This window comes from Ipomoea nil, unplaced genomic scaffold, assembly GCF_001879475.1.
Source record: "Ipomoea nil cultivar Tokyo-kokei standard unplaced genomic scaffold, Asagao_1.1 scaffold1034, whole genome shotgun sequence".
NCBI classification, from domain to species: Eukaryota; Viridiplantae; Streptophyta; class Magnoliopsida; order Solanales; family Convolvulaceae; genus Ipomoea; species Ipomoea nil.
Window position 1 is genome coordinate 1,790,001 of NW_017617462.1, and position 12,727 is coordinate 1,802,727.

At 32.6% G+C, this 12,727-nt stretch overlaps 1 long non-coding RNA gene across 1 annotated transcript; it reads left to right on the forward strand.

Annotated features, from left to right (window-relative positions):
• Positions 1–9,568: 9,568 nt before the first annotated feature.
• On the forward strand, positions 9,569–10,466 carry LOC109180782. The gene is made up of 2 exons (XR_002054120.1): positions 9,569–9,724; positions 10,229–10,466. It is a non-coding gene; the product is annotated as an uncharacterized LOC109180782 (long non-coding RNA).
• Positions 10,467–12,727: the final 2,261 nt, after the last annotated feature.

A 12,727-nucleotide genomic window follows, 5' to 3' on the forward strand; every position in this document is an offset into this window, starting at 1 on the left:
TTTGATTTTTTTTTTTGTTTTAATCACAAATCCAAATTTTGAAAATTTCTACTCTATGAAAAAATGTATGAAGTTAATTCCAATATGGATTTGGCTTTTCAAATGTCTGAGTTAGCAAAACAAATGGAAAATATGTGGTCTATGTTAAGTATGCATCAAGATAATTCATTTACAAATAATAATGGTTTTGGACAAGCTAATTCAATGAATGTTTTTAATCAAACACCTGTGCATGACTCGTTTTATAATGCACATAATTCAGGTTGGGAAAATCACTCTAATTTTTGGGATGATAATCAAAATGAGTTTCAACTAAACCATCCTAATTTTTCTTGGGATGATAGTCAAAATGATTTTCAACCAAGTCATCCCAAATTTTATTGTGATTATGATCACAACGACTTTCAACCAAGTTATTCTAATTTTTATTGTGATTATAATCAAAATGACTTTCAGTCAATTGACCCATCCCAACCTGAAAAACCATTTTTGGAGGATACTTTACAGGAGTTCATGCAGGGTTGCAATATCCATGATTTCCAACCTAAAAAACAATCATTGGAAGATTCCCTACAGGAGTTTATACAGACTTGCAATATGCAACAAGACGCACATGATCAATGGTTGCATATGCAACAAGAAACTTATGAGCCACAAGAAGAAGATGAACAACGATTACAAGAAAATGAGACTTGCTTTAAAAGAATCGAAGCACATTTAGACCAGATTGCTAAATTTGTGCAAGAGCATGTGCCAGGTAAGTTACCTAGTCAACCTGAAGAGGCGGGCTGGTGATATCAATGAAAACAAGTCAGAAGATAATATCATTTCTAAACAAGCTGAAATAATTGAAAAATTGCATAATAATGTTGATGATATTATTGTTGAAAATGAGCTTAAATTGCATAAATCTGATAATCCTTATCTGCTTCCCATGCATTATGTGCCCCCAATCCCTATCCATGTTGATGAAAGCTTTGGAAACACCAAACCGATGCAAAATGAATATTTAGAGGTAGAGCAGCCTTATGTACCACCCGAGCCTTATGTGCCCCCAGTTCCATTTCCAAATAGGCTCAGAAGTTGTGTGCATGAAACGGTAGGTGCAGAGCTACAAAACGAATTGCCCCTAGTCCCTATTGATGTTCAAGAAGACAAATTAACCAAAAATTTGCTTGATGAAACTGTTGAGTTTTCAATTTTTACACCTTTGAGTTTGCCTAATAGCTCTAACCAAGTTTTTGCTGTTAAGGGGTTGAATTTTGTAGATGATGGTATGTTGGGTTTCAATAAACTCCAAAAAGAAAATCTTTTGAATGACGTTGATCATAAATCATTTTCTTGTTATTCTCAAACTTCTTGGCTGAATGAAAATTGCACAAAAACAAAATCTAATAAAGGAGGACTCTCTTTGTCTTCTTTTCTTTCCTCTCACAACATTGGGGACAATGTTGAAAATAAGTGTAGGGAAGGGGTTCTACCCACAAATCATAAAAAACTAAAAAATTTCAAAATTTTTAATTTTCTCATGTTCATTTTCTTAAACCTTTTTTATTTAAAATTTTAGTATTAGTTTGAGCTTTACCCATATGAGTCTTTTAAATACTCGGTGATTGAAATGATGCATGTTTTTGTCAAACTCTTAGTGTGTATATTGCATGTGGCTAGTTGTTAATTTCTTTTATTTTGAATAATTTTACCAAAGAAAAAAAATTAAAAAAAAAAAAAAACGAAAACAAAAAAAAAAAAAAACCAAAAAAAATAGAATTTGAAAATCACAAATACCCTTATATGTTTTATGCATTTTTTTTTAATAGTTTATATGTTAGTTTCACTTTATATTACCTTTTTCAAATTCTTAAATAGTTCTTGAGTGCTATAAATTGTGGTGTAGTGTGTTGGTTCAAGGATCATCTTTGTGGCATAAGTGAGGTGAAAAGAAAAGATTATAAAAAAAAATATAAAAAAATAAAAATAAATGAGAGTGTTCGTTTATATAGTTATTTATTTTGCAAATTTAAGAGATTCTACTCCGCTGAATCAGCCACCTATACACATGTATAATAAATAAATCAATAAGTGTTGTGGTTTGGTTTATGAGTACACACAAAATTGAAAACTCAAACAAGTCTGACGTAAAATGACGAGATTTTTGGGGAAGTTCTCTTTGAAAAAAGTCAAAATAAAAAATAATGAGTGAACTTTGGAAAAGACGAGAAATTGCACTTCAATTTTAATAAATGCCTTCGATCTTTGCTTCCTTCCATGTTTTGCACATGCACCGTGATAGAATATTTATGAATTTGGCTTAGGTTGCATTTAGTGAAATTTTCATATTTCTATTGAGTTTTTGTATATCTCATATATGGTGTATTAGCACACTTGCACATATTTCTTTATTTTTATGGCTTGGTATTATGATTTCTATAATAAAAAGTTCTAGTCAATTGTTTCATGCATTCTTTGAGTTGACATTAAATCTGCATTGATGAGGCAAATAAATTTAAAAGTTTATTTGGGTAAAGCTCGATCTTATACTTGATTTTATTTTAATTTCTTTTCCCGTTAATAATGCTTTTGCTTGAGGACAAGCAAATAAATAAGTGTGGGGAGATTTGATAAACATTATTTTTGTTGTTATTTTTAATAATTTTTTATAGTTAAGTTGCAAATAATTGAATTCTTATCTATTTTTATTTATTATTGCTACAATTAGTTTTTAATAATATTATTTAATTTTATATTTTAATTTATTAAATTGATTTTATTATTTGAATTCTGTCAGTCCAATAATTCCTTGATCCTAATTTAATAATAATATTATTAATTTTAGTAGTACATGTTTAGTAGGAGTTTAATAAAGGTAGATTAGTTATATATGATCTCTTCTATTATTATTATTATTATTATTATTATTATTATTATTATTATTATGTTAGTTTAGTGGTAAAATAAGTTAGTCGATCCCCAAATAATAGCCGTCAACAGCACTTGGCGACAGATGCGGGGAGAAGAACGACGGAAGAGAACGATCGCATCGGACGCAGTGATCATTTGTCCTATTCAATTTCCGATTGATCGGTGGAAGCTCGGACCACTGGTTGGAGCGAAGCGCGGTGAAGAAATCGAAGGTCCGGAGCAGTATAAATTGAGACCAATTGAAGAATACATCATCAATGATCTCGGACCGATTCCGACTCGGCGCCGGCGTAGTTTTCCCCGGCAGCGCAAGTTTCTGGTGGCAGTTCTTCGGGTCGGCAGTAATTCTTCGACAATAGCAATTGAATCAACAACAAACTTCTTCCTAGCAGACTCCTACTTGGCAGCAGCTCCAAATTCTTCAATTCCTTCGTAGCAGCAGTGGCATAAGCTCTCTTTTATTTCTTTAATCCACTACCTTTAATTTTCATTCAATTCAATTCTGGTTCTTGTTTAATTTGACAGTACTTTATTTCTTTTAGTAAGTTATTTAGCACTTTTATTAATTATGATTAGTCCTTTTATTATGCAGAACTATTAAGTATAATTAGTCTGATTAATGTTTGTGATGTCAATCTCATTTGCTTTCAATCATTGAATCTAAAATGCATTGCTAATTTAGTTTGATTCTTATGTTATCAACAAATTAAGTTTTATGCTTTGATTTCACAATTAGATTATTGTGTTGAATTCTGGTCCATTTTATTCATGTTCTTAGAGCTTCATTTGTTTGTGTTGAATTCTGGTCCATTTTATTCATGTTCTTAGAGCTTCATTTGTTTCTATTAGCTGCTGATTTATTCGCAATCTCATTCTCCTGATTTTTAATAGCTTATTTCTTTTCTTGTTTTTCTACCTATCATTTGGTTTAGTTTTTACTATTAAGCTTATTGCACTTTGAGTAGTTTAGAACTTTTCATCAAATTACATTATTTCTTAATTTCAAGTTATTAAATTGCATCGTACAATTTTCTGTGGGTTCGACCCTTGCTTTGCACACTATCACTACAACTGACTCGACTGACTCGTGCACTTGCGAGGACATTTATTATAATCAAAATTGTCCATCAATTATAAACAATGCCCCTAACCCAAATGAACCGATTCAGGGGCGTCGTCGTCAGAGGCGACAAAGGTTGGGTGGGTTGGGAGGGGAGGGGCATGGTCGTAGACGAGTGCGTGGAATGCAACCCCCTAATACAGGGGCACCTGTTGTTTTAGAAGAAGTTGATGCTGGGGATGAGGACGAGGATGAGGGTACGGAGAATGAGGTTAGGAGGGACAATCTATTGCCCGTTATGAGTACTCCCTCTTTTTGCGAGTTTGCCGAACCTTCTGGTAGTTCGCAACGTGACCTTCAAACGGCTAATATTGCATATAGCTGCGAAGGTACTACTAGAAGTCAAATTCCAGCTTCGTATTCCCATTCTGGGGAGTACTCACCCTACACACAATATGAGAATATTACATTCGCTGAACCGTCACTCTAGTATCAGAGTTTTACGACCCCGGCGAGTGTTGTGTACGATCCGACACAACATGGGTCATCTTATCAACATGTTCATCCTCAAACTCAAAATTATGAACCTCGTCCCATGTACAACATAATTCCTTATGACCACCCAATAATGCAATTTCAAAGGGGAGAGCCCTCGAGTCAAGGTGGTAACCAAAATCAACAAAACCAACAGATGCCCCGTCGATCAACAAGAGTGAGCCGGCCAACTAGGTGTGGCACTGGTTCACGACATGATACACACAGGTACTAATACATATATGCAATTTAACTTAGTTAAATTTGTAGTGAATTTTTTACTTTTAACATAAATTCTTTCACTTGCAGGCACCATTAAATATCATGGATGAATAATTCATAATTCAAGAATGTATTAATGACTGAGTTAGTGAGATCAATTTGATGTATACAATACTATAAATTATTTTTACAGATGTAATTTTTTCAAAATAGTACATCATCATTATTAAATGATTATAATATTATAATAAATATATCATTACTAATCAATCAATATAATTACATAATATAATTCATGAACCAATAATTAGTAATCATTATTACATTATCCATTAATCATTTAGAAATCAACACAAAATCATTATTAATCATCACAACAATAACAAGGCAAATACAAATCCTTTTTATAGTATTAAATAACAAGGCAAACGTAAAATTCCTTTTTATAGTATTAAATAACAAGGCAAACGTAAATCCTTTTTATGGTTATTCCTTCTTTTGCCACTTTTAAAAACTGATACGATTTTGAATCCATTTCAAACTTTTGTCACCATCAGAGAAAGCACCCCAAAAATCCACAGTATCAAGTTGTAAAGACAGTGGAGGAATGTCCGGTTGGAGTCGTGCAAGCACCAAGAGACATTGATCATCCATAATACGCTGAACATCAACTTCGTGAAAAAACTAGAACAGGAATGTGTTATGGGTGAGCTCCTTCACATCCATTCCTCTTCCCGGCTGCCAAACAGCCGCAAGGGTATCTTGCATGAAGGTGAACTTAACCGTTTTATCGGTCATAAGCCGTCTGATGAGAGTAAAACGATTCCCATTCTATTCAATAATGAGGCCCTCATGATCTTCATCATTAATCTCAAGGGCAACATATGCTATCTCAAGATCATCAGTTCCGTCGTGCTGGATTTCTGACTGGGGAATACATGGATGGGACAATGATGGGGCTTTCGAACTTGAAGGATCCTCCATGGGAGTAGAAGAGACAGGGAGGGCGCGGAAGAGTAACAGAGAGATGCAAAAGATAGAAATAGGGGTTGTTGACTTTTTTGTGCAAATTTGACAAGAAAGAGACAAAAATAGGTAGAAAGAAAAAGGTGGACTAAAATATGTAAAGTACTAATCTCATTACCTTTTTCTCATTAGGGTTTAGGAGAAGAAGGTAATTAGATTACCTTCTTTAACCAAAAAAAAAAAAAAAAAGTAGAAAACTTGACGCAAAAGAAAGACAAGAAGGTATTCTTCTCTCTCCTCAATTATATGTATTTTTTTTATTTTGTTAAATAACTATATTTAAAATTTATATCATTAAATATAAATTATACCATTTTAAATATCTCATTGGGACGATCGAAACAAGACTAATATTGAATATATATTAATTAAAATTTCAAATACATCACATATAAAACTAATTGAGTTTGAACTAAATTAATGTTAATAAAAATTATTATTTATATCGCAAGTTATATTTTATATTAAACTAATTGAGTTTGAACTAAATTCTATTAAACTAATTAAATTCGAACTAATAATTGAGAAATCAAATTATTTAGTACAGATATGCATCTGGAAACAACTCTTGTATTGTTCATTGCCAAGTCGAAGTCTCTTTGCTTTACAGGGTTGTCCCGGCACGAGACAGAAGCTTTCTTCGTCGGACGAAGACTTATTTATTTATTTATTTTTAACAAAATTTTTTTGGTATTCTTATTTATTTATTTTTGACCGCAAATTTATCAATTAAAACTAATACGGATTAACGATAATTGATCGAAAACAAAAAAAAAAAAATTCGATCCATTCAATATCGATTATTGATTTCGTCTTTTTTTTTTCGATAAGAATGCTCACCACCAATTTAGCTCTCATAACCCATTTAAAATCAATTCATCGAATAATCGAAATTTTGAACGTTCATAACTCATTTAATTAATATATATTCAATATTAGTCTTTTTTCGGTCGTCTCAATGAGATATTTAATATGGTATAATTTATATTTAATAATACAAACTTTAAATATAAGTATTTAACAAAATAAAAAATTACATACAAAACAAATAAATGATACATTTGGAATTATAAAAAGAAGCAAGGGCAAAATAGTAAAAAAAAAACTTTTAAATAAAGAATGTGAAAAGTTTGTGGATTTTCGGCCAAAGCAAAAAAAGAAATAGAAGAAGGTAGTCCAATTACCTTCTTTTCAAATAGGGTTTTGAAAAGAAGATAATGTCATTAGTACTTTACACATTTTTGTCTAGGGTTTTGAATCAACACATTTTTGTCTCATTCATGTCAAATCTACACATTTGTTGCTTTGTCCCTAGAAACCAACAACCAAATAGGCTCATTGGGAAGAGAACGAAAGTCTTGTTAGAGCATCCACAATGGTTGGGGAGAATTGAGGGAGAATGTAAGAGTGATTAGGAAAGAGAAGGTGGGAGGAGAGAGAAAAAAAAAGAAAAAACAAAACAAAATTTTTTTTTTAAAAAAAAATAATGTAATCAGACGCGTCAGGCACGCCGACTGGCGCGCCTGACGCGCCACCGGGCGCGTGTAGTGCACGCGCCCGACCTTCCTCATGGACTGCGCGAAACGCGCAGTCCGTGCGTTGTTTTACCTTTTTTTTTTTTTTTTTTTTTTCTTCTTCCATTCTCCCACCCTTTGCAGGAGCATTATTTTGGTATTATTTCATCTCCACATTAGTTATTATTTTCAACATGAGAGAATTCAACTTACATTATCCCCATATTATGCATTGATGTGGTTGCTCTTACAGAAACAAGGAAGAAAGACTAATCATAGGAGGCTAGAGAGAGAACCATGGCTGATTGACTGCATAATTAATTAAGATAATGATAACATTTTTTTTTTTGAAAAAAAATAATGATAACATATATAAGTACATGATTTAAAAATAAGAGTAACTTTCCAGTCAGACCATCTCATAGATCTTTATTTGTGAGACAGGTCGTAACACGACGACAATATAATACTTATATTGAAAAATGTAATACTAATCAAGAATAAATTTTTTGTTGCTTATAAGAAAAAGTGTAATACTTTTGAGGAAAAATGCAATACTTTTAAATCAAAATATAATAGAGTAAATACCCAAAATGGTCCCTCGACTATAGCTAAATCCACAAATTGGTCCTCAACTTTCAATTTCACCCAATTAAGTCTTTAACTTTGTAATTTTAACACAATTTGGTCCTCTGTCTATTTGACTGTTTGTTGACTGTGATTTTTGAGGATATATATGTAATTTCATGGTCCATCGTCAATTTTTTAAGGTTTCGGTTGCATTTCCAGACCGCAATGTTACATTTGAATCCACTGTCGAAAGCAATCTACCAAACCCGGTCACCTTCTTCATCCTCCCTTTGGATTCAATGTAGTTGAATTCGTACTAGAGCAAAGAAGACGACGTGTTTTCGAACCGGTGCAACGTCATCCTGGAGGACTCCATGTGCTCCGACGAGAGCTGAAGGTTCTTCTGGAGATCGTCGATCACGGTCAACAAACGGTCAATTAGATGGAGGACCAAATCGTGTCAAAATTGCAAAGTTAAGGACTTAATTGGGTGAAATTGAAAGTTGATGACCAATTTGTGAATTTAGCTATAGTCGGGGGACCATTTTGGGTATTTACTCAATATAATATTTAGAGATTTAATAGTTACTTATGAGAAAAAATGTAATACTAATCATGGATAAATTGTTTAATTGTTACTTATGAGAGAATGTGTAATACTTATAAAGAAAAATGCGATACTTTTGATGAAAAATGTAATAATTTTAAATCAAAATATAATAAGAGTTGAATGGTTACTTATGATGAAAATAATGATAACTTTGTGGAAAAATATAATACATATAGAAAACCTAACTTGTCTCGCGGATGAGGATCCATAAGACCGTCTCATAGGAAAATTTGCCTAAAAATAATTAATTAAGAGATTGAACTTGAGAAATAAAATTACTTTATAAATTAACATGACATAATTAAACATATAAGTACAAAAAATAATTAAATAAGATACATATAATAAGCTAACATAAAATATATATTTTATAATAATTAAAATTAAAATAACACAAATAGTAAATATGCATAAGAAACTTAGATAACCTAACAATTGTGAGGGAATTGCATTCCCTTCAAAATCTAATGTGAAGGGTATGTTACATTCCTAGGGGAATATTATTAGGGTTGTTAACGAATCGAACATAAAAGAACAGAGGTTGTTCGTGTTCATTTGTTAAAAATTTTGGAGTATTTGTGTTCGTGAGTTAATGTTTTTGAAAATTCAGTTCATGTTCGTTTGTTAAGCGTTCATTAGCGTTTGTTAATGTTTGCGAACATGTTCGTTAACGTTAACGAACATGTTCCTTTACGTTCGTGAAGACTTAATAACCAAACATCTGCACATATTCATGATCATAGTTTGTTCGTGAACAAGAAGTAATCTACATTTACGAACAATAACCAAACAAACAACACAACTACAAAACTAATACAAATAACTGAATAAGTCCAATCGTAGCATAATATATATATATATATATATATATATATATATATATATATATAGATTTTGGATCAGGTGAGGTACCTAATTAAAATGAGTTCAAATGAGGCTCGATCCTGTGCATTTATTTTTATATTTTAACGGATCTGATTTATAATCTTTTTGTTTTAATTGTTTGATATGTAATATAATTGGGGGTAGGCTTGTAATTTCCGTAATGCATTTATTTCCTTCCATTTTAATATTGATTCCGGTGTGTTGTTTTCCTTATACGCGTGGGTTTTTTGAGTCTCGGATATTCAGCATCTCGGTAGTATCGTGGAAGAGATACCTCCGACAACTATCTCAGTTCCTTCGCTCGTCGTCGAAGATTATCCATGGCCGGCTCTTCCACTAGGCGGTCGATGCGGCAGAGGGGTACTTCTTCGGGTGCGGCTGAAGGTATTTTTATACTGACTTGCTTGTTTGTTCACAGTTTTGTGCGGTTCTTTGTTTTTTGCGTGGTGTGGCGGGGGTGTGGGCGGTTGGGTGTTTTTTTTTTTTTTTGTATGTTCAGTGTGGCGGGATAGTGGGTACTGGTATTAGGCGTTCAATGAGTAAATAATTGTCGTTTTTTTTGGGGGATTTTTGGGATTCCATTGGCCGGCGATTTTCAGGCGGTGGTGTGGCAGCTCTCTGTGGCTACCGGGTGTTGTGGGGTGGGGGGTGGTCCAGTGTTGAATTATTGCAGCGGGGGTTCTCTTCCTCGGTATTTTTTTGCCCTGGTTGTAGTAGTGGAGTGGGTTGCTGTGGCGGGGAGGCGGTGTTCCGGGGGATTTAATTTTGGAGTAGGGCTTTGTGACCCTTTCCAGGTTTTTTTTTTTTTTTTTCTTCCCGAATTCTTGTTTACATATTTCTATTCTGTTCTTTTGTTTTGCTCATTTTGATAATTCCATTTCAATACAGGATGACTCAATTGAAGCATAAATGTTTGAGGTTTGTTGCTATTTTATGACAAACTTGCATGTAATCTAGTGATTAAATTAAGGGAATCATTTTTGTTCTGGGTTCCCTTTGATAAAAGGGGAAAGGTTAAAAATGACTAATTTTCTTATCATAGCAGAAAAGCACTAGTCGTACATGTAAATATATTTTACACGTTTGTACTGAATTAATAATATTGTGTGCCCATATCTTCAGATTTTTTGATGGTGTCATGTTTTCTATTACTGCTTGCGAACGTTCTACTCTTTACTTAAGGATGCTGGGGTTTTTGTGTATTTAGGATGTGTCTCGGATTATTGGTGTTGTTTGAGTTTTTAGTCGGTTATGGGTTTTCATGGTTTATTTTATTTTATTTTGTTCTTTATTGTTTAGTGTGCGTGTGTTAGTTTATGATTAGTGGTTCTTTTTGTGATTCTTTGGTTAACATATTGGCTTTGTTATTACTTTTGGTTGCGGTGTGTGCTTCTGTTCCTGAGTTTGTTCTTTTGGTCTTTTAATATCCAGGTGTGTGCGAGTGAATTATGAAGTTTGTGCGTTTTGTATCCTGCAAATCTACTTTCGGTGTATATATAAGTAGATCAGAAGAGTTTACTTGAAAGCAATAATATAATGGTATAATTTACTTGAAACACATCATACCACAAAAATGCACACAGCACTGTAAGATTCCATTTTAAAATGAATGAATCACGATTTCACGCTCACACCAAATAACAATTTCGTACTTTTAACGACACATAAAATGAAAATACTGACATCTTGTGGAAGCCCACTATCAGTAAATTGCACATGCCCAACAACAGTTATGCACACATCCCGGTTAATAAACAATTTCGTTAACATATAAAATCCCAATGCCATGTACCTTTATCACGTTCTTTGTTTGAAATTAAAACAACGTGATCAATGCGCACACATTTAATTTTTAGTTTTTGTAACCATTTTTTTAAAAAATAAAAAACAAATTGCAGTGACCGTAATGGTATAATATGCACACGCATGAATACAGATACGCACACACGATTGTCACAATGGCACGACCAGTGCTTCTGCATTACATTATTAAATTTAAGCACAACAAATAGAAAACTGGATGTTTCATGCTCACTCTGACCACCAACCATTTTAAAATACAATAACAAATTTAAAATTAAAAATAACAAAGTCATGCGAAGCCCGCTTTGCAATAACTTGCACAGACTGTTGCACATCTACGCACACACCAAATACCAAATTTATGAAATCTCGCAGACACCAAATACCAAATTTATGAAATCTCGTAGACACCAAATACGTATTTCGGATAATTAAAGAAAAAAAAAAACACCCTCCCTTCAAGTTGCACACGTCATAACATTTATACGCACACAGTACCGTAATATATACCTCCGTCTTTCAAAAAAAAAAAAAAACAAACCAAGCCGTTTGACTCTTTAACTTTTTTCTTTGCCAACCAAACCACCAACTTGATTACACACTCACACCAAATACTAATTTTGGGTTTTTTATTTATTATTTAAAAAAAGACCTTTAACATTTAATTTGCACACGACATAGCACATATACGCACACACTACCATGTTATATTTGATCGCACAAGCCAAATTTATTTCCAACGCTGGACCACACAAAAACAAATAAACAATATTGTCCCAAACTTTTTCCTTTAAACTCACACCAAAATTATGAACTCATGCGGACACAAAATTCTTATTTCGGATTTAAAAACCTAAAAAAAGACCCCATTAATTCAATTTGCACACGCCAAAGCATATAAACGCACACACTACCGTAATATATAGTTTATAGGCAAAAAAAAAAAAAAAAAAAAAACAACAACACTAGCCTTTTTACTCTTTATATCTTTTTCACAAACAACCCACCAACATAAATTCATGGTCACACCAAATACTAATTTCGGCTTTATAAAAACAATAAAAACCATACATTCAATTTGAACACGTCATAACATATATACGCATACACTACTGTAATATATTCCACAGGTCGAAAAAAAAAAGGCGTTTTACACTTTAAATATTTTTTCTTTAAATAAAAATGTCATGAATTCACACATACCAAATAAAAAATTAAGAAAAAAAAAACAACTTTCAAATAACCTGACCCTAAAATTTGCACACGCCTTAAAACTTACACGCACACGCCACCGTATAGAATCATAAAAAAATAAAAAAATTAATAAAGATGCACATAATAATGTTGTTACTAGCCATTCCCAAACTCTAAGATTATGTCGTTCCAGGCTACGCATGTTTTCCCTTCAACATCTGTGTACACAAGTTATTAATAGTTGTTACCATTTATATTGTCCCTTAAAATAAGGTAAAGATTACATTATTAATTCTCACCAAAATTAAACACATTGATACAATTACTTTTTAATCCTTGTGATTTAAAAATATCCTTAATTAGTTAACATTTCTCTTGCAATCTCAACCA